At 42.2% G+C, this 23273-nt stretch overlaps 1 non-coding gene across 1 annotated transcript; it reads right to left on the bottom strand.

Moving 5' to 3' along the window:
- Window positions 1-22462: 22462 nt before the first annotated feature.
- On the bottom strand, window positions 22463-22570 carry LOC125581134. The gene has a single exon (XR_007318845.1). It is a non-coding gene; the product is annotated as a small nucleolar RNA R71 (small nucleolar RNA).
- Window positions 22571-23273: the final 703 nt, after the last annotated feature.

Raw genomic sequence — 23273 nt, 5'->3', positions numbered from 1 at the left:
CACCAAGGAGAGTTTGCTTAGCACCTTCTATAGAGGAGCTCTACCACAGTGCAGAAACAGGACCAAGGAGAGTTTGCTTAGCACCTTCTATAGAGGATCTCTACCACAGTGTAGAAACAGGCTTGATACTGCCAGCAATGGTTTCTTTTTGGGAAGAACTGAGGAAGAGGCAGAGGAACTGTTAGAGAACATGGCCAAGAGTGACTCAGTCTACAATGAGGAACATGATAGGATCAACAAAAGTGATGATCAACAGACAAAAAAAGAGATCAAGTCCTTACAAGACAAGATGGATTTGCTTCTTTCCAACCAAGCTAAACAGGAGCAGATGAACTTTGTGGGTGGTCCTAGTCAAGAGGTTCCTCCTAAGATCAATGAGGTTGATGGTTTAGAAGGCCAAGAGGAGCTGTGCTTCATCAATGCTAATGGCACATGGTACAGGAAAGAGCCCAATTTTCAGTACCAAAACAATTATCAGCAAAAGCCTTACTACAACAATCAGCAAGGAGGTTATCAAGCCAAGCAGAACTATCCTCAAGCCAACCAGTCTCCTCAGACTCAAGGAAGCTTTTCTCAAGCTCAAGCTCCAGATTCAAGTGTGGATTCTATGTTCAAGCAACTCTTGGAATTTCAGTCCAGAAATGAGAAGACCATGATTTATGAGTTCAAGAACATCCATGCAAAGATTGATGGGAACTATTCTGACCTCAACAACAAGTACATGCAACTTGCCTCTCATCTCAAGGCTTTGGAGAGTCAAGTTACTTCTATGCCTTCATCCTCCAAGCAGCCAATGGGGTCTCTACCAGGGAAACCAGAAATGAACCCCAAGGAGTCTTGCAATGTTGTCTTCTCCACTACTTCTTCAAAGATTGAGCTAAGTGATCATGAGAAACAGGAGGATGAGATTGAAAGACTGGTATTTGGAACTGAGTTTGGGGAAGTTGAGAGATTTGTTGTGACCACAGCTGAAGCACAGATTGTGAAGGACGCTGCCAGGAAGGTTGAAGCAACGAATCTGCAAAAAGCTGAGCACAAGGCTGAGAAACAAGTTGAGAAGAGAGCTGGCAACAAGCTGAAAGAGGTTAAGCTAGAGGAAGCCACTGAGATTGAGCTATCACCCTATGATAAGCTCCCTTTCCCCCAAAGAGTTCTCACCAAAGCTCAGAAGAAGGTGCTGTCCAAGTTCAGGAAAGATCTTAGTGATGTTGGGGTCAGGCTTCCAGAAATCTCGGGTATGCGTGAAGCTCATGTCCAGATGATGCTCATGAAGGACATTCTAGACCACCAAGCTGAAGTGGGCGAGCTTTTGGACATCTCCATTCTGAAGATTGAACCACCAATCCCTCCAAAGTCCCTCCCTAAGCTTGAGTTTCAAGGGATGTTCACCTTGTCTTGCTACCTTGGTAAGCTCACTTTTGATGATGCTCTTGTTGATTCTGGTGCAAGTGTGAATGTGATCTCAATGGAGATGATGAAGTCTAGGGATTGAGAGCATGGAGCCAAACACATCTTCCCTACAGTTTGGAGATTCCTCTTCTACAACCCCTACTGGTCTCATCAAGGACTTCCCTTTGAAGATTGGAGCATGCACCATTCTTATAGAACTCACTGTTCTGAAGATGGCAACTGAGAAGAGAGTCCCATTGATCTTTGACACTCCATTCCTCACAACAGTGGGAGCTTGTATAGACTTTGCCAACAAGAAGGTCACACTCCTAAATGTGAACAAAGTTGTCTCCTATCCACTACAATCCCCAAAGATGAATGCTGAGTATTGTGGAACAATCACTTGTGGAGCATCCTCCATTGAGAAGACCAAGGCTGAAGGGGTTGGTATTGAGAAAGAAGGTGTTGCTGGAGAGTCCTTTAAAGAGCTGTGTGATGAGCACTTGGAAAGTGCTAAAAGGGAGGAGGTGAGTAGAGCCACAAAGGCTGCTCATGACAAGAAGAAGATTGTGAAAGAACCTCATCCTCCACCTCTTGATAAGACTCCTCACACTCTCACTATCCACCCAATGAAGCTTAAGGATGGGGCCATTGAGTACAAAATCAAGTGCAAGGGAAGGTCTAAACCATTCTCAAGTGCAAGAGCCATCATCACTCCTCAGCTCCAAAATGATCCAATCAAGCTTCAAGAGCTTCTCTCTCAAATCCTCACCATCACTCTTGAAAGTGGGAAGGATCCTCCTCCTCCACTCTCCGCTTGAGGTACCACTCCAACATTTCCATTGTATATACCAGTTTATCTTTGCATATTGCTTTCCTTTGGGTATCTCTCCCTTACTCACACAGAGACTGTGTGATTTAAGTGTGGGGGAGGTACCAAGTATTTGATCATGTTTGCTTTGATGATTTTGAGTCTCATGCATTGCATTGTACATACATATATGCATAGAAAAACCAAAAAAATTTCAAATTTTTGAATCATATAGTTGCATCACTTGCATTCTAAAGATTGAGTCTAGAGCATATATGATGCATTCACTTGCATATGGAGCAGCTGGTTGATATTGCCTTGTATAGAACACTGGTTTGCACTGAATTTGACACCCTAGTTAAACATATTAAGTTGCTTAAGCATCTTTTAAAAGGCTCGCATGCTTCGAGCCTTGAAAACTCTTCTTGAAACTTGTTTGCTTGCTTGATATTGACATTGTTATTAAGATCAGCTCCAATCTGAACTTGGCTTGAATGAACTTAATCTCTCTTGCATATGGGCATTTACATATTTGATCATGGGTCTCATACACATTTGGGTTATCTTTCCCTTTTGTACCACTCTTTGTTAACCCAAATGGCGCTTCCTTACCCTTGAACCCTAGCCATTCTTTGAAGCCTACATTGATTTGCATGAGTGAGGCCTCTTTTGATAGTTTGTCATGTGCAAAATCTTGTAAGTAATGGGAGCGACATTGATTTGTTCTCATCTCTTGCTAGCATAGGGTCATCATTTGAGCTAGCTTCTAGGATGGTGAGTGGGGTCTTTGTTCCTTAAAGGTTTATATCTTGGGTTTGGGAAGTGATAAAGTTGAGATTGATGAACAAAAGATTTTCATGAGAAAGAAAACCCCTAGGGACCTAGAATAGAAAAATAAGAAACCTCTTGATTGTATTGTTTGAGACATTCCCCCTCTATAAAAAAAAAAGAAGAAGAAAAAGAAAAAGAAAAAAAAAATTCAATAAGATAGTGGGGAAGGGATAATAAACAGTGTTAGAGCTTAAAAATGTGAAAAGTGAATAAGAGGTCCTTAGTGGTTGAGTCTTAAGAAAAGAACTAGATTTTGACTCGCGCTTTGAAAGCGCGGGTTTATTTTTGTTTTTTTTTTTTCAATTGACAAATATTTAGTAAATGTCACATTTTCATATATTTGTGTTTTATTTTATAAAAGACTTAAAAATTTTATCTTTATTTATCGTATTTCATTTTAAATGACTATTTATGTTAAAAAAATTAAACTTTATTTTTTTAATGAATTAAGTTGGTATAACTCTGATAAATTAATTTTATTATGGGGTTAATATTTTAATTAAAAAATTATATACTTTTAATAAAGATTTATACTTTTCAATAAAAAAATTCAATTATTTTTATGAATGCTTAAATTATATTAAGAAAAGAAAAAAATAATAATTAAGAATAGTTGAAAAAAAATTATTTGAACTTGGACTCAATGGTCCAAAGGAAAAAAAAAGGTGAGAATTGAATCTGATTTTTTAATAGGCCCAAATGGCCCAAGAGAGATTTGATTTGGGCTGGATCCAAAAATAATGACCCAATATAGATTTGTTATTAATATTACTTAATTGCCCTTAATGAAACATGCAATGTTAGTGAAGGAAACATGCCCCTAAGGTAATTATGACAATAGGATCCTGCTTTAATAGTATAGATGTTGTTCATTGGGTGAGTGATGTGAGTGTTTTTCATTTTGGGTTATGGGATGAATGAAAAGGGTGTAGAATTTGTAATCACTTAGGAATGTGGTAGAATGATGAGGATTGATCCATGTATGCATAAATTTCTCCTAGTCTTAGATAAATTTTGCATAATGATCAAGCTCTTTGATTCTTGAGTGATTGCCACCTTAAAATGACAACATTTGAATCCTTCTCTTCATTAATATTAGACCATTGCTTACCTAGCCAAATGATTGAGATCATTGTGGGAACCGAAATTTGCACTGTCGATTTCCGTTTAAATAAGGATTAAGGAAACTAGGAAAACCCTAATTTCCCAGAGGTCCCGGATATCTGCTAATACCACACGTCAAGCAATCAGAACACAAGAATAACAACGATAAAGTATTAGAAATCGAAAAGAGAGCAAAGTAGATCTTATTCCAAATTCGCGTTTGAGTGTTACAACAAGGTAAGAGCCTGGGCTACGAGAACTGTCGGCGAGATTCCTAGTTCTAAAACCCCAAGACGGCAATAACCTAGTTGAGTCGCATCTCGAATAACAAAAACAGAAATATGCCTAATTGCTCTAAGTGCTAAGTTTGCTCTGAGAAAAGTCCTCCCCATGCCTCTCGCCTAGGACTTCTTATATACTGGCTCCTAGGTCGGTTTACGCTTTTCTTCTTCTGCCCTTAAGCCGCCATAGCATAAAAATGGAGATATTCCATTTTTTCCGATCTTCGTAATTATCTTCGTAATTATCTTCAAAATTTCGTATTTATCCGTGGAAACTTGACTTTTATCTTTCCTTGCGAACTAAACGTAAACCGTCATGCGGCTTACGGGCTGTTGGTTAAGAAATCGTAAGTTGGGCCTCGAGTCATGTCTTAGGTCCCTTTGGGCCGTCTTCTAACTCGAAGCGTTTATTACGGCTTCTTTCGATAAAGAGTGAACTTTCCGCGGTTTTTACCGTAAAGTTTGATCGATGACTTAGAATGGCGGGAAACAAGAAATGGGTTCGCTACAGTCTTCGGGAGATAGCATCGAAGGTTAGACGAGAATGCATGGACTAATGTCGTATTGACGTTTCAGAAGAACTCGGTCGCTACGTAGCGACCGAGCTTCGGCTCGAGCTCGGTCGCTACGTAGCGACCGAGCTTGGCTCGAGCTTGGTCGCTACGTAGCGACCAAGCGGAATGGACGCTCGGTTGCTACGTAGCGACCGAGCTTTGGCTCGAGCTTGGTCGCTACGTAGCGACCGAGTGGAACACACGTTCGGTCGCTGCGTAGCGACCCTTTTTGAGCTCTTGTCCGATGTCTCGTGTTTCCTCCGCAAAGCTTTTCATAAGGAAGAATCTATTTCGAAAAAGTATTTGTCGAAAAGGTTTTTCGTTTTCTTCTTCGGACGTTTTGATCGTTAACTTCGTCGTATCCATAACCGGTCTGGGCATGTTTTTGATGGCTTATGCTTGATCTAAATAGAATTCGAACGTAGCTTTATCTCGGGAACTTTCGTTGTGACGTTCTCTTGACCGAGCATGATTTGTTGCGAAAAGACATACTTGTATTTTGCGGGGATTTGGACGTTAACTTCGTCGCAACCGTTTTCGACCCCAACAATCTTGTGCCCTATTGGGGTCAAAATTGGTCACGACGGAATCGATGTCCGAAAGTCCTCAGAAAAACCGAATCTCGGTCAAAACTTCAAAAGCCGAGAAAACGAACAGAAGAAACGGATCGCCCGGCGAGCTCAGCCGCGACACGAGCCAGCTCGCCTGGCGAGCACGGCCGTGTTGCCGGTCGAGTCGCCGGCGAGCTCGGCCACGACACGAACCAGCTCGCCCAACGAGCACGCCCGTGTTGCCGGTCGAGTCGCCGGCGAGCTCGGCCGCGACACGAGCCAGCTCGCCCGGCGAGCACGGCCGTGTTGCCGTCGAGTCGCCGGCGAGCTCGGCTGTGCCACGGATCACCTCGCCCGGCGAGCACGGCCAATTCTCCATGGACAATTCCGAACCCGGTCCCATCCCATAACCATGCATCTTTGTCCCAAGTTTCTGTAACTCAGTCTTCGGATCCGTGGATACGACACCAATGTTCCGTCTAAAAAACATCGTCGAAAGTATTCAGAAAGTTGGGAAGGTTATGTCTCTCGAATAGTTTCCTATTCTTCGTAGTAGAGCAGGTTACGGTTAACTTAACACCAGCTGCCTCGACTATGCGAAGAAACAGGGTTCCGTTGGAAGAACCATGCCTATACCAACGGCTTCTTCGCGAGTAAAATCGTAAAAACGCTTAAGTCTCGATACGGCCCAAAGAGGGTCCGAATTGCGGACAACGGCCCATCTTTGGTCCCAAAAGACTTGAACCCAAAGACTGGTGTGACGGTTTATCTCGTCCGCGGGGAGAGATAAATGTCAAATTTCCGAAGATAATCACAAAGAAGAAGGAAATATGGAAAAGCCCGCTTCACGACAAATCCGGCCCGAGAAGAGATAAACCGACCTAAGGAGGAGTATATAAGGAGGACCTAGGACGAAGAGAAGGGGAGAGCACATCGGAGCATTCTAAGAGCAAACTTAATACTTAGAGCAATTTAGGCTTTTTTCCGTTTTTACTATCGAGCTGCGACTCGACTAGGTTAGAACTTAGGTGGCTAGACTTGCGAACATACCGACAGCTCTTGTGGCCTAGGATCTTACCTGTTGTTCACGCTCAAACGCGAATTCGGAAATAAGATCTCTTTGTTCTCTTTTCGCTCTTTTACGATTTATTACTTTCGAATCTTTCATATTGATTGTGTTGTGCGTGGCCCAGCAGATAACGGGGACCTTCAAGAAAGGCTAGGTTAACTTGGCTTTCCTCCGATTAACAAAACTCGACGGTGTGAATTTCGGTTCCCACATGCCCATTTGTGAGAATTCACCTTGTGTGTGTGTGTGTGTGAATCAATGTGAGAGCTGGTTTAAAGAACTTGTTAGTTGATGAGTATTGCAACTTGTGTAGAGGCATTAGAGTATGGATAGGCATAGAGAAGCTAGAGTATAATAAGAGAGCTTTCTCATGCTATTTGCTATATTTCTTTAGGATGTTAAATTGAGTGCTAGGAAGTGTTTCTTGTGGCTATGAGCTCCCACCTTCAAACCTCTCTTCCTCTAGCTCTTGAAAGTTTACTTGTGGACAAGTAAAGGACTAGTGTGGGGGAGTTGATATCTTGCATATTTGCATTGTTTTAGTCATTCATTCTTGCACACTTTGATCATCTAGATTAAATCTAGGCATCCTTTAGGTTTCATATTGCATACATAAGTCTTTATTAGGTGTTGGAGCATCCCTTAGAGTCTTTGGAGATATTTGGAGACATTTGGCTCTTAAGGAGTAGAAAATGATCATATCTTGGCGAGTAGAGGAGCTGGAGCGACCTACTGGAGCGAGGTGATACACCCGCTATGGACGAGTGAAGTGTAGAGCGACCCACTGGAGCGAGGTATGACACCCGCTCTGTACCAGTGCGACCTCTCGCAGCGAGGTAGCGTACCCGCTCTAGGCCCAACATCTCGTCGACAACTTTCGAGAACCGGAGCGACCAAGACAGAGCGAGGTGGGTACATCGCGCGCCAAATCCATAAAGTGCGAAGGAAGCCAGAGCGACGTCCCTGAGCGAGGTGGCGAACCCGCTGTGAAGCTGGAGCGACCCACTGGAGCGGGGTCACGAACCCGCGCGTAAGATCTATATTTGGTCGATTTTTCATGTTTTGCTGGACCTTCTCAGACTTGTTTTTGAGGCCCACTAGGTTTTTTAGGAGTCCTATAAATACTCTAGAAACCAAAAATTATGACTTATCTTGTTTTCTATCTAATCAAAAGCCACTTTTGGGAAAAAGATCTAATCTTGATCATAATTTCTTATCTTTGCTTGATTATCTTGCTCTCTAACCATGTTTAACCTTGAATCATCCATGGTTTTGGGGTTATTCGTGTCTATTAGTGAGTAGACTAATCTTGGATTCATGGGCTAGGGTAATTAAGGGTGATTAGAGAAGATCTAGGGTGTTTAGTGTTAGATCTACTTGTTTCCATGCTTGTTGAGGGTTCTCAATGCTATTTTAGTCTTGATCATACTAAAATAGATCTCTAGGCATTTTCTGCCCACAAGGTGTATGAAGAAATGCCTTAACTAGCTCTTCAATGCTTTTAGCTTGCTTTATCTAAGAGATTGGTTGCTAAAGGAGTTAAGATTGCTATTAGACTTGTTATCCATGTTTTCTTTAGTAACATTCAACCTAAGATATTAGATGCTTGAGTTGCTTTACCAAAAGAACATTCATCTAGAGATAGAACTTGTTTAGCTTAGTGTCTAGGCATAAGGAAAGTGTTTGATTGATAGCTTGCCACCTCTAGATTGGATCTGCATCACCCAAGATCAAATGCCTAGCCCCATGAGTCCTCTTGCTTCATATTGAGAAAGAAAGATCATTACTTTATTGCATTAGCTTACTAGTTCTTAGTTCATACCATCTTTAAAACCGGATTGCACTTAGCTTAAACATGAACTTGCATTCCCTTTGCTTTAGAATCACCTAGGATTGGTTCGACAATCTTTTATACTACAACATTTGATTAGGAGCCTTGAAAAATCCTAACATCAGTAAATTCAATATTAAAGAGATGCCAATCTTGGGTTTCTCATCGGGTGTTGATGCTAAACCAAACATTTATTCAAGCGGAATGTAGCACAATCTAGAACACGGATCACTTGAGTAGAACAGCCCACTGTCGTGCTGCTGCTCCTTTTGCGGTTCGACCTTGACACCTAAACTCTCGTTTGGATCAATGATCGAATACAAACAGTAGAGATTAAGTCCGATAGGTTCACCGAGCACCCTAATATCTATTTTCGCTGACTAGGGATGCTCTGCTCATTCACTCAATATCCAGCTATCGACTACACGGTTAATGAGCAGGTTAAACCTAAGATCTAGCAGTAAGTGATCAGGTTAAAGCTTAGGTTAAAGCTAGCATTAAGAACATAGATGAACAAAGACACAATATGGTCGCTTATATATGTTTAACTTTTGCGATCAACACCCTAGAACCCTAGACAAGTTAGCCGACTACTCAGCCATTAAACAAGATGAATAAGACATAATAACTGAATGATACAGCATATAATTCAAAAGAGAAATCAATAGGGTTCATGATGATCTTCTTGGTGAGAAGAAGGGCCGTCTCCCTTACAATAGCAAATCCAATCAAAACCAGTCTAGGTCTTCTTGCAAAACTAGCGTAAAAAGAAAATAAAGATAGGGATGGATTTTTATATGGAGGCGCCATCGACTTCAGAAGAGGGAATAAGTGATTAGGGAAAATCTTTGAAAGATATGGAAACTTCCATAAATATCGGGAACAATCGCCGGGCTGCTCCTAGTGGGATCAACCGTCAGACTGCTCCGCATGATTGTTCCGCGGGGAAGAACTCCAATTATTGCTCCTTTCTTCACGCTTCTTCCTTCAACTCTTTAGCCTACTCCAGACCTGAAATGACTCTAAAGGGACTGGACTAACTCAATAAATCATTGAAAACAAGTTAGAAAACCTTTGTACAATGGTGTCAAAAACACCATATATCAATTCCCCCAGACTTAGATTCTTGTTTGTCCACGAACAAAGGCAAGTATCAAGAACAGGGAGAAAAGTTTGAAAGTGTGGGAACTCTCCTATTCTCAACATCCATACCTTAACCACGAATCTCTGAACCATTCAAGCGTAAACTAGGACCACACACTCTTACCAGAACCTCCACTGATCGCTGTTCGAAAATCGGCTCCATATTCTACATCTCAAACCTAAAAAAGCACACTATCAAGACAGAACTCCCTAATTTCATTTTAAGAGTGGCATGAACCTCTCATCACATGCACCATTCAGGGTAGACGGGCTAGGTGTGGAACAGGATAATTTTATGGTGGAGTTAAAGAGTGTTTAGGGGCTACCAATTTTGTAGAGGATGCAGGATATCGCGCAAAATAGCAAGAGAGGACGGATCCATTGATGTCCACAACCCCTTACTTGTTTTGCTAACACTGGCGCGACTGCTCTGACTGTTCGCCTGCTCTCTATCGTTGGTACCAGCTCTCTCTTTTCTACCTCTCAGTGGTTCACTTTTCCTTGGTTCTCCCCTCATAATCCTCATAGTGTCTCAAAAAGAGAGCTCATGTTCGGAACCTCGGTGTGAAGAAAGATGCCATGTCAAACAAGTAGAAGTAGTTGCAATCGATCTCATCAGAGAGCAACTAGCCAAGTGTATACAGCAGAGTCTTCTTCTTCGTCTAGCTCCAACCGAATTGGCTCAAGAGGATCAACGTCCAACAAGTTGTTGACGTCTGCTCGGTATAATCCTTCCTCTCCATCAGTGATCCCATATAAAAGAAAGAAATATATATGTTTTTTTTTCCTGAATGTTGAGATCAAAGATGATGGTGTGACGGAGAAGGAGGTAATGCACAGAATGACTTGTGCCACTTGCGGTTCTACTCGTTCCACCATGTTCCCCACCTTTGTCATGGTGGTGACTGTTCGGGAGCAGCTGCTCCGCCTTCTAAACTGACTGTTCTCCTGGTTCAGTATGAAACTTTGCAGCAGTAACGAGTAAGAGGCTGCGTCGATCCTTTCCTCTCCGACCTTTTTGCACATATCTGCACATATGAAACTGAAAAACAGAATGCATGAAGGTGGAATAAAGGTTTAGGTACAAGGTATGAACTAGCTAAAGATGAGCTAGCCACTCAGGATCTGCAAGATTGGTGAAAAGAATAAGAAGTCCTGAGTGTGTGTCTCGTTTCCCTGATCTAGTGCCCATAACAAGGGGAATTGCAGTCAATATTAGGTTCACGTTAGGTGGAGTTAAGTCTACCCAGTGTAACCTGATCGGCTGAAAACTTCTCGAGAGTTAAGTGAGATAAGCCAGGGTTGTTACAGGTCCAAGTGTTGGTCTTTCGTCACTGCTAAGGTCACTGAATAAGAAAGTTAAGCACGAGGTGGTTAAAAGATCATCATAGAATAGGGTCCTAATTCCCACAAGAGTTTAGACTGACTCGATAAAAACACAAAGACTGACTCAAACATGAAAGCCAAAAGAAACAAGAGATAGATTAGTAGCACACAATCGCCCCCCCTAGACTTACTTCACACCATCACTGGTGTGAAAATAAATAGAGGAAGACTCAAACAAACCAAATAAAAGCAAAGAAAAATAAATTATTCAAATGGATAACATAGTGAGATAAAATGGTGGGGCGGATCAGTTCGACTCCCCGCTCTCGGAGCGACCCGCTGTCCTCTTGTTCCGCGGTAGTCGCTCTCCAACTGCTGAAGATCAAGCCGCTTCCTTGCCTGGGTGATGGGATTGATGTGGCGTCTGCTCCTACTCGGATGTTCTCCTCTCATGTCCTCTGAAACAGCCGCCTGTGATTACTTTGACGATCCTCTTCATGAGGCTGTTGTTCTTTCGCTGGAAATCAACCATCCAACGGCGGTATGTCGCATCATCTGCATCCTCATCCAGTGGACCTAAATCATAGGCGGCGGCGTCGTCGGGTGTGATGTCTTCCACATCGTCCATGTCAGCATCTGGAGGCGGCGCTCGTGTATCAGCGCAGAGGAACTCCGGATCAGGAAGAAAGCGGATGTTCTCGAGCGTGCTGAAGTTCGTGAGGTGCGTCTGTGGGAGCTTGCAGTACAACATGTTTCCCTCCTTGTCCGTTAACTTGTAGGTGGTCTCGTCGCGAAGGATGTGGCAAGCGATCAGATAGGCTGTGTAGACATACTCGATCTTGTGGTTGACCGTGTACAAGTGGAGGTTGATCCTTAAATATCTGAACAAAGGAGTGAGCAGGCTACCACAGTGATCCTTCTTGTTCTTAGTCTGCATCAACCATTCCCTTCACGTGTAGAACATCGAGATGAGATGGTACCCATGATTAGTCTGCACCGACTGTATCGGGATCCCAGCTCTAGCCCTGTGAATCTCGTCCTCAACGCCTGAGTACAGCGTTTGCAGCTCTCCCTTGGTGACTTTGGAGGTCTGATCCTTAGCAAACAGGAGGTTGGAGATCATCTTCGCAATTACCCTTAGAGTAGGGTTTCTGATCTGCGACTGGTATGCCTTGCGGGACGCGAATGTGCTGTTTGCAATGAGGTCCCAAAAGGGGTTGGATGGTGCGAACTTATTCTCCACTGCTACCTTCCTCCGCTCGTCCGCAATCTCATAAATTTCGTTGAGCTTATCAAGCGAGAGTGAGCAGAACTTCCCATCGGCCAGGATTGAGAAGGACCAGTTCTCATAAGTAGGCGCAGAAGGGTTCTCGTAACCGATGTGAGTCGTGGCAAGCACTTGTCGGACTAGGTCTGGGTGGAACTCGTGTGTTTGGTAGCAGAGGGGAGCAATCCCCATGGCGTGGAGTGTTTCGAACATGTCGGTGTCGAGTCCATGGGCAGAAAGGGTGTCCGCGTGACCGAAGAGAGTGGGCAGGATCTCAGTATTGAGGAGCGTGTTATACCTTGCCGCAGATTCCTTATTCCATCCCTCACAGATGAAATCGAGGAGCATTAGGTCGTCGAGATTGATTGGCTGACCCTGTTTGCCCGCACGCGGCCTTGGATAAGAAGCCTGAGCACTGTGATTTGGAGGTGGTACATAGTTCTCACGGGTAACCTTTGGTTTCTTGACCGCCTTTTGCTTTGTGCGTGGAGGCATCTGCGAAACAGAACAAGTAATGATAAATTAGTTCGGTTCGTGGGTTGTCTAGAAATGGATGGAACTTCAAGCATTCTCATTTAAAATCAAGTCCATTCAGTTTCAAAACAACCCAAAAATAACATGATAAAAAAAGGTTTGGTATTCATCATCCATCATCAACTTATTCACAAGATTAACCATCAATCTCAAGCGAACCCCACAATATCGAGTATGCGAACAGTAAATCACAATCAACAATCGGAACAAGGCAGTTCAGATTCTTTCTCCGTGTCGATTCTTCTATTAATCTAGCAACGTAGGATTACTCCATTTAAAGTTATTTCTAACTAGAATCAACTGAAAGTGCGAGAAGAAGAAAGGAGAATCAACCACAAATCGCGGTTTGCATGCGCGATTGTGGGGGGGGGATTTCGATTCGTTGCCTTGTTCGGTTGAGAGAGGTGACTGCAAAAACAAATTGAACTCGACAATCCAAGAGGTTAGAACCAAAAATCGTGATAAATGATTAAGAATGGAGAGAGTTGGTTTTAGGGTTCTATCTCTATAGGGAGAGGGGTTTTGCGGCGAGCGGGGTGTAAGTGGGGAAGTGGGGTGGGTCGGCCTTAAATAGGCAAACCCTAACCGCTTCCTCTTCTATTTTTATTTGTTTTTAATTTTTTTTTTCCGAAGACTTACCTGAGGGAACAACTGTTCTCCAGCGAGAACAGTCTACGGATTGTTCCTCCGGGAAACTTCGGTTTTCTTTTTCCTGAAACAAAAATTCAAAACAAACTACAGAAAAAATTGAAAGGAAAAACTTATTTAGACTTTGATATAACTCAAATTACCCTAAGGAGTGATTTTACTCTCTCAAATAAGAGGTTCAATTGTAGTACTTAGGGATCGAATCCACAGAGAGCTAGGGCACACAATAGACTATATAAATTAAGATTAAGCTAGGCAAACAGTTTATAAAGCAGTAAATCAATGAAAGTAAGGTGAACAAAGTAGTTATTCAATTGGTTGATTGGGGTTGTAAACAATTAGGAGAAATGGCTAGACCTAGGGATTTATCAATCAAGAGATTTAAAATTTCAATTCAAGGGTGCTAATGGTTTATAGGTTCAATTCTAGAACTCGGTTTTAATAAGTAAGCAATCTAGCTTTCGCATGCAATTGCTAATCAGATGTCTAAGTCCAGTCTCAGATGTCGCTTGTTGACTTGGAGCGAGCGTCGATCGATGCTATGGCCTGAGCGTCGATCGATGCTTCTTTAGACAAGCATTAACGACCTAATCAATTTAGTTCAACTAGATTCCTAGACCAACTCTCGTATGCCCCTAGGTCTCCAATCCAGCAGAGTTCGGGTTCCGTTAATTGATTGCACTTTCGTGCCTCTCAACTATCCTATGATTCTAGGTTCAAACAATTAGTCACACTGTCGTGCTATTCTAACTATTCCAGATCCTAGTATTACAAATCACCCTGGTGTAGAGATCTATAGATAATCTAGCAATCCTAATTGATTATCAGTTTGACATTAAGCTCATGAAATCTCTAAACCTAACAAGATGAATTACTCAGACATGCAAGCAATAACACAAATCATAGTCTGAATAATATAATAGATAAGAAAACAATAATAAAACCAATGGACTTCCAATCAATCTCTGAAGGAGAATTGATCTTCGCTCCAAACCTAAGAGAAAACAATAGAATAAGATAATAGAAATCTTCTTGCCGTCAACAATGGCTTAGAAATACATAAATAGGGTTTCTGGTCGTCCATGGGTATTTTGGTAACTTGGTGTGGCTTATGGGCTTCAAAACGTCTTGAAATATGCTTGGCCCACGTTCTGGCATCACTTTCGATCGACACCAATGCTGTGTTATCGATCAACAGTCCTTCACCTCCTCGACAGCTTCCTCTTGCGAGGCAGACTGACCACCCTTCTGTACAACAAGCATAACTTCTGCTACATGATGCTTATTGACCTCAAACCGGTGGAATTGGAAAGCTAACACAAAGCTCTATCGTGTGTCAAAATATGGACTCAATCTAACGGTGGGAAGGACTCCATACATAGCTAGACATCTGACACGTGTGTGCAGCTCTTCACTCAAAAGGCTCCAAAAGACACTAAAATCACCACATTCCTCCAAACCGTCCCTAAACCTGTAAATAATCTAAATTGACTCTATATAGTAGTTAATATATATTAAAACAATTATAGACCATGGCTAAAAGTGGGTAAAATCCATGGTCTATCAACTTCCCCAGAGTTACCCTTTTGCTTGTCCTCAAGCAAAACAGACGGGCAGTCTCTCTGAAAGAGGTTTGAAAAAAGCAGAGACTCACACGATTTAAAACTTAGAATCACCACCTCTGCTATATTGCAATCCACATCTAAGAAGTCCTAATCACAAAAGCACATTATACCATATCGTAGCTTAGCAACCAAATTCACATAGCCAACAACTTAGCAAATCCTGTCTGACATTCCCCTCTACCAACCTCATTTCTTAACATAAATAAAAGTGCAGGCTTTACCTTGGGAGTATCGATCACAAGATGCAAGGATTTTCAAACAAGTATCTGGATCTGCAGGTAAAAGTTAGTTCCTATCTTTTCTCTTTACTAATTTCTCTCTAGGGTCGAAATAGAGAAAGAAAAGGTGATAAGTCTACACAAGGCTTTACCTTCCAAACTTGTTTGAAGAATCCGATCCCATGTATACCAAGCCCCAAGACAAGCAGTTGTGTCAGGTTTAGTGTTGGAGGTCAGCTTTGGTTCTTTTAAACAATCTCAGCAAGTGTGAATAGTTGACAGGTTGATCCACTTTAGTATCTTTAGTACTATCTGCAATCAGTAAGTCTAGAATGGTGCTAAAGAGTAGTTAGATAACAAGAAAAAATCTAATAAGTTCATTATCCCCTTCTTGACTCAATAAAACTCTTTTGAAAACATTTTGATAAGACTCATGAACACACTAATATCAGTAAACCTCCTCCCTCCATACTTAAATTACACTGTCCCCAGCGTACATCTAGTCGGAGTTATGGTGATAAATAAATTATAAGTCTTCAATTTAACAAGTTAGAACGATATACCCGACCGGATTAAGTGTCGATCGATGGATAGGAGTTACCATCGGTCGCTGCAAGTAATGTATTGTCGATCGATATCGACATGATCTCATCGATCGATATGCTGGACAATCGTCTCCTCAGATCTCTTCTTCTTTTTTTTTTCTTTTCTAAGTAGCTAACTAAAACACAATATTAGTAGATCATCCCCCAGACTTAAACAACACTATCTCCAGTGTATACAGTCTAAGATCGGTGGAGAAATAAATCATAAGGACAATATTTAACAAGGAAAACGGTATACCTGACTTTGATATGAGTGTCGACCAACACAGTTAAGTGGCGATCAATACTCTTGAAGCTCTGTCGATCGACACAGTTAAGTGGCGATCGATCGATGCTAGTGATGCTCTGTCGATCGATGTTACGCAGCTATCGTCGATCCTCGGATCTTTTCCTTTTACCTAACATAAATAAAACACTAAAAATCAGTAATAGATAACTAATAAAACCAATCCAAATTTTTTTTTTTCGATGAACATTGACTACTACAGTAACTTCCGATTTTCTGCTACAGTGTCGGTCGTTGTTCTTGCTTCAATGTCGCTCGATTTTCTTGTTACAGTGTCGCTCGGCGCTGCTACAGTGCCGTCGTTATTGTTCACTTTTTTTTTGACCTGCATAAAAATAAAAAACAAAAATCAGTAACAATCTAACATAAACTGAATGAAATTACCTAATAGTGAGTTGCCTCCCACTCAGCGCTTATTTTTAGTCATTAGCTTGACTTTTGGATATCTGATTTAGTCTGGATGAGGATGTGAACTTGCTACAGAACAAGTCTCTGTGTCTCTTTTTTTCATCTTGTTGATGCAGTTGAAAAAAGCTCTTGAAGAAGCTTCTTCTTTCTCTCTCAGCTCTGGATCACATAGCACTCTAACCTTGGTAAAAGGTTCAGAACCTCCTCTGCAGCGCACTCTATACTCAAGACTTCCCTCTTGACATTGCAAAGGGACTAGTGGCAAGAAATCTGCATCTACATTTCTTTTTCTTTTTCTTCTTTCTATTCTTGATCCTTCCCCCAGACTTAGACTTTTTAGTCTCAGGCTGTTTTGAAAGTCGGATGGTGTCGACCAATGCTGAAGGCTTCGTGTCGATCGATTCTGAAGACTGAGAGTCGTCCGATGCTGAAATCTGATTGTCGATCGATTCTGAGGACTGGAAGTCGACCGATGCTGCAATTTTAATATCGACCGACGCTGATTCTGGTATTGCAGGCTCGTGATTTGAATCAGCTGTATGCCCTGGATCGTCAAACATCTCTATGCATGAAATAAGCTCCTCACTTTTCTTCTTTTCCATGGGATCATAGAAGACAGTTTCATCAACATTAGTCAGACACATCTTATTTCTCTTAAGATCACAAACTGCCCCCACTGTAGCCATGAAGACTCTTCCAAAAAGAAGTGGAGATGTCTTGCCTGATTTGATATCTATAGCATGAAAGTCCACGGGGATAATGTATTCCCCTATCTCCACCTTAACATTCTTGATCATGCCTGCTGAGTTTACTCGGGAACTATCCACGAAAGTGAAACTATCTTTAGAAGGTTTCATCTTAAGTCCTAATAGCTCAGCAGTGTCTATGGCCATGATGTTGACTGCAGATCCAGTATCGCATAGGGCGTTTGGTAAATGGTGGCTATGTATAGAGCATGAAATCATGAACTTTCCAGGATCTTGTTCCTTCTTCAGTGTCCTCTTGGGTTTACGGCTGACCTTGTTGAATAGGAGCTCAATGTCCTTATCAGTCTCTCTGCTCTCTCTGAAAAAATTACCAAGTCTATACTTATGATATGCATCCTCAAAAGACATATCCTTAGGAACCCTCTTCACCCTATTGTGAAATCCTTCAAGTTCCTCTTTGTTAACTTCTCTCCTGAGGTGTTTGAGAATATAGGGTTTCCTAGATTTCACTCTCTTCTCAACTGGAATTTCTTCTTTCGTTTCCTGCCTTTCCATGGCAGTTTCATATTCGTCTGTTTGATGTCGATCGATACATGATAGATGTCGTCGATCGATACCTGGTAGATGTCGTTGATCGACACTCTCAACAAAAGAGGTTTCAGCTAGGGTTGATTGCTCTTTCTCTGGTGCTTCTGCAGATTGCTGACTTATTTTCTCTGTTGTCTTCAAGCAAACTGAGGTCTGAGATAAATTTCGAGTTTCCTTCAAGCGGTGTGCATCAAGATCTGTTAAACGTACTCGGTATGGCATTGGTGGTTGTCGATCGCTGCGCTTCTGTTTTTGTCGATCGGTGTTCCCATGTTGCTGTCGATCGATTCCATTGAATTGTTGTCGATCGATATTGTCCCTTTGAACTCGAGCTAGGGTGGGAGGATGCGGGTGTCGAGCGGCAAAATCTGAGTATCTCTGAATTCGAACAGTTTTGTCTGATCCCAAAAGTGGTGTCGATCGATGCTCGGCTGATGATGTCGATCGGTGCTCAGCTGTTGATGTCGGTCCACACCAGTACAAGCTGCCTATGGACATGCAGCGTTCGACTAGGAAAGCATCTTCTTCCAGTTTTTCCTGCTTGAGCACTTCCCCAAAGTCATCATCTGAGATGGCATTAACCTAGTGCCTCTCACTTTCCACAGCTTTCCCTTTGACCAGAGCTTCTTGCTTCTTCACAGCTTCTGCAGTCTGAGAAACCTTGGCATCTAGCATCATGACATGGGCATCTAAGGTTTCATGTTTTCCATTCAGCTCTTTGTAGAGAACATCCAACCTCAGATTTAAGTATGCACTCGTCTTCTGATGAATTTTCAAAATCTTCTCTATCATAGATTCCATCTTTTCTATATAGCCCTGATCCTCATCCTTCTCTACAGCATGTTCTACCAACGAGACTTCATGTACTGAACCAATCTCAGCCTCAACGATCTTGTCACTATCCATTGCAGCTGATTTTATCTTGTGCATATCCAGATTTTTGGAACTCTTGCTAGACATCAAGTTCTCAATCAGTCTCTTAGCTTCCTATGGGTCCTTGTCTCAAAGTTTCCTTCGCTTGCAGTATCCAGCATCACATGATATTGAACATCAATATCCTTGCAGAATTTCTTCAACAGCTGAATCTCCGTAAAACCATGATGTGGACAGTCCCTTTGGTATCTCCTAAACCTTTCCCAAGAGCTTTTAAAATCTTCTGTAGGTCCCTGAGAGAATGTCCAAATTTTATCTCTCATCTCTTCAGCCCTTGCATCATCTAAAAATTCAGTCATAAACGCAGTCCTGACATCATTCCATGTAGTGAGAGATCCTGGTGGTAGGCATCTCAACCAATTTTTAGCATTCCCAGAGAGAGAATATTTGAACAGCTTACAGAAGATGTAGTCTTTGGTTGCTTCATCCTCATGGATGCCAGACACAAAGTCTTCGAGTGTCTCAATATGGTCCAGAGGATTTTCATCAGGAAGACCACGATAAGGGTGCTGACCCACAAGAGAGAAGTGTGTGTGGTGTATTTGAAATCCCTGGATTTCTAGAGGTCGAATCGCAGACCTGTTGGTGTAAAACTGACTATGCCTGGCCAAATCTGCTAACGATCTCTAAAGAGGAACTTTATCCTCGGTGGCAGCAGATGGCTCAAGGATTACAGTTCCTTGTCCATCTATCTTTTGAGCTGCTGCATTACACAGATGACCTCCAGGGTCATGCGGGTCTCCATTCTCATCCCTCTGTAGCACAAGTGTCGCGACCATGTCTGCTCGCGGATTAGTATCGATCGATGTTTGAGTTGAACTGTCGATCGTCGCACTGTCACAAGTGTCGATCAACGTAGTAGAGGTGGTGTCGATCGACATAGTAGAGGTGGTGTCGATCGACGTAGTAGAGGTGATGTCGATCGACGTAGTAGAGGTGATGTCGATCGACGTAGTAGAGGTGATATCGATTGATGATGTGCGTTTCTCTTTGCGGATCGAGCGTTCCAAACGTGCTGGGTCTGAGAAGAACAATAATTCCTCCTTGCTGCTTCTGGTACTGATAGGCATGTACCTGAAAGACAAGAAAAAATTTTATGTAAGTAACTATGACAGTAAATAAAACCTAGACTAAACCTATTAATCAAGTCTATTGGCGATCAAAGCTCTCCTGCAACGTCACCAAATTTGATATCACTCAAATTACCCTAAGGAATGATTTTACTCTCTCAAATAAGAGGTTCAATTGTAGTACTTAGGGATCGAATCGACAGAGAGCTAGGGCACACAATAGACTATAGAAATCAAGATTAAGCTAAGTAAACAATTTATAAAGCAGTAAATCATTGAAAGCAAGGTAAACAAAGTAGTTGTTCGATTGGTTGATTGAGGTTGTAAACAATTAGGAGAAATAGCTAGACCTAGGGATTTGTCAATCAAGAGATTCAAAACTTCAATTCAAGGACGCTAATTGGTTTATAGATTCAATTCTAGAACTCGATTTTAATAAGGAAGCAATCCAGCTTTCGCATGCGATTGCTAATTGATATACCATGGATTTGACTCATTTTTACCCATGGTATATAAGTATTTTACTATCTATATACTATATATTCTATCCTATTAGGTATGTTTTCAGGTTCAGAAGTATCTTGGAGTAAAGTGATGATTAAGGAGCATTTAGGAGCTTAAAAGAGATTTCATTCGAGCTGACCACCAGAGGTCAATACGAAGAAGAAACAATCGATCGATGCACATCTAGTGACGTCGATCGATACAGAAGAGAAGCCTCGACGATTGAAGATTATGATCGATCGATGTACATCCTGTACCATCGATCGATGTCGAGAAGCTGAAGCACGACTTGGTTCCAGCCGACTTTAAACCCAAGATGAATTTTTAACCTAATAGTTATATACTTGCCTAAATGTTAGGAGGCAAGGGAGCTTTTGACCACCTTTGTATTCTTATTTTCAGCAGAGAGTTTTAGGAGAGAAGATCATAGAGAGATTTGTGATGGAACTCCATTGATTCATCTATTCTATTCTATGCAGTTTTTATCTATATTCTGTGTCATGAATTGCTTAGCTATGAGTAGTTTACTTGTTAGATTCAGGGTTCAAATAGGTTAGAGAGATTAGGCCCAACTATAGATTGCTAAGTTGTGGTATTCATTGATTGATTGTGCTTAATGCTTGTTCTAGATTAACTAACTAGAATATTGAACCAAGGAATCTGCATGAGTTAAGCATCCTTGACCATCCAGTCCTGAATCTAATATGTCATACTAGGACTGCTAGAAAAAGGCTCCCGCTGAACTAGACAGCTAGTGAGCATTATCAACTTGCCCCTAGGGCTTAACTAGAAGCATCGATCAATATTGTCTTCTGACAATCGATCGATATTTGTGAAAGGTGTATCGATCGATATCCCTATAGGACCATCGATCGACACGTTCTTGTGATCAACAGACGACAGTTGAGATCCAAGATCTAGTTAGTTATCCAGTGAAACATTGCCATCGCTGATCACTGTGTTTAAGGGGTTGAGCTCTAATATATCATGCATGCAACTGATAGGCATCTATATGATTATAATCTCCAACACCTGAATAGAAACCCTGCATCTAATACCTTTCCAATAAGTTACACCCCCAATCATCTAGTTAGTCGAGCAATAGACTTGCTCAATTAGGATTGCTATTTACTTTTAAACCAGAAAACAACAAACACTTAGAATTAATAATTTACTAGATTTAATAGGTTCCCTAGCTCCTTGAGGATTCGATCCCTAAGTAATACAATTGAACCTCTTATTTGAGAGAGTAATTCACTCCTTAGGGTAATTTGAGTGGTATCAAATTTGGCGCCGTTGCCGGGGAGCTTTGATCGCCTTTAGATTTAGTGTTATTGATTCTTATTCTTTTCTTTACCCCCATTCTGACACAAAATTTTTTTTCTCATCTTTTCAGGTACATGCCCAGCAGTACCAGAAGCAACAAAGAAACACACCTACTATTCTCAGAAGATCCTGCTCACTTGGAACGCTCGATCCACAAAGACCAACGTTCCACATCGCTCGACGCAGCAGCTTTCACGTCGACTGATTCTCGCACCCAACCGTCGACCGATACCCGACCTTCATCGTCGACCGATCCACATCGTTCGACATCGATCGATACTACACCGCTTACATCGATCGATCCTCAGTCGCGGAACATGGTTGCGATTGTTATTCTCAGGCATGATTAGAATGGAAACCTGTATGACCAGGATGGTCATCTGCGTAATGCAACAGGTCAGAAACTAGACGCTCAGGGGAATGTAATCCCTGATGCTGATGCTGATGCTACAAGAGCTGCTCAACCTGTAGAAGAGGCTGCTCCACCAAAGGCACTGGCTGACTAAAATCGTCCAGACGAGTACCACGCCAACAGATCAGCTATTCGACTTCCAGAGATTCAGAAGGAGAATTTCGAGCTGAAGCCTCAGTACTACACACTCGTGTCGCAGCTACCCTACTCTGGGTTACCGCACGAGCATCCTATGGACCATCTGGAGAGATTCGAGGATTGTATCGCTGCTATTCGTATGGATGGAGTCCCTTAGGACTACCTATTGTGCAAGCTCTTCAAGTATACTCTGCTTGGAGAAGCGATGCACTGGCTTAAGAAGCTACCCACAGGATCTCTAACATCCTGGGCCGACATCAAGAATGCTTTCTTGCGAAACTTCTTCGATGAGGCAGGCGCTGAAGACTTGAGGAGCAAAATCGCTACCTTTTCGCAGGAGACTGGAGAGTCTTTCAAAGATGCGTGGATCAGATTCAAGTTCTTCCAGCGAGACTGTCCACACCACAGATTCAATGAAGTGCAACTGCTGAGCACTTTCTTCAGAGGTATCGCCTTGAGGTATCAGATGGCTCTTGGTACAGCTAGCGAGGGAAACTTCAACACCAGGAATACGGTGGAGGCTATGAGACTGATAGAAATTCTAGCAAACAACAGCATCACCAAGAACATTGACTTCGAAAGGAAGAAGTCTGTTGCATCCCTAGGGAAGGGGCAGATGGACGAAGTTAGAGCAAAGTTAGTTGTGGTTCATGAGATTCTTAGGAAGCAGGTCTGCTCAGCTGAAGAAGAAGTAGTTGTAGACATGGAAGGAGAAGAAGATGTGAACTACATTGGAGGTACTGGATTTTAGAGGTCTGGAAACCAGGGTGGAAACATAAACTACTTTGGCAATGGTCAGAGGAGTAACCAGAGTTCACAGTTCCAGAAACCTTTCAGCGACAACAGCAGAGGCTATGGAAACTCATACTACCATAATCCACCACCACAGACTAAGGAAAGCAAGATTGAAGCAATGCTTGACAGAGTTCTGGAAGGACAGCAACAACTCACTGTGGATTTCAATGGGAAGATAGATTCAGCCTACAACAGTCTGAACACAAGAATTGAGACCTTAGGGACTCAAGTAAGGAAGCTTGAAATGCAAGTGGCTCTGACTGGAGACACTGTAATGAGGCAAGAAGCCTTGGCTAGAGAAGTAGGAGTTGAGAATGCA

The sequence above is a fragment of the Brassica napus genome, chromosome C1 (assembly GCF_020379485.1).
Source record: "Brassica napus cultivar Da-Ae chromosome C1, Da-Ae, whole genome shotgun sequence".
NCBI classification, from domain to species: domain Eukaryota; kingdom Viridiplantae; phylum Streptophyta; class Magnoliopsida; order Brassicales; family Brassicaceae; genus Brassica; species Brassica napus.
This window is presented reverse-complemented; position numbering and strand designations above follow the sequence as displayed.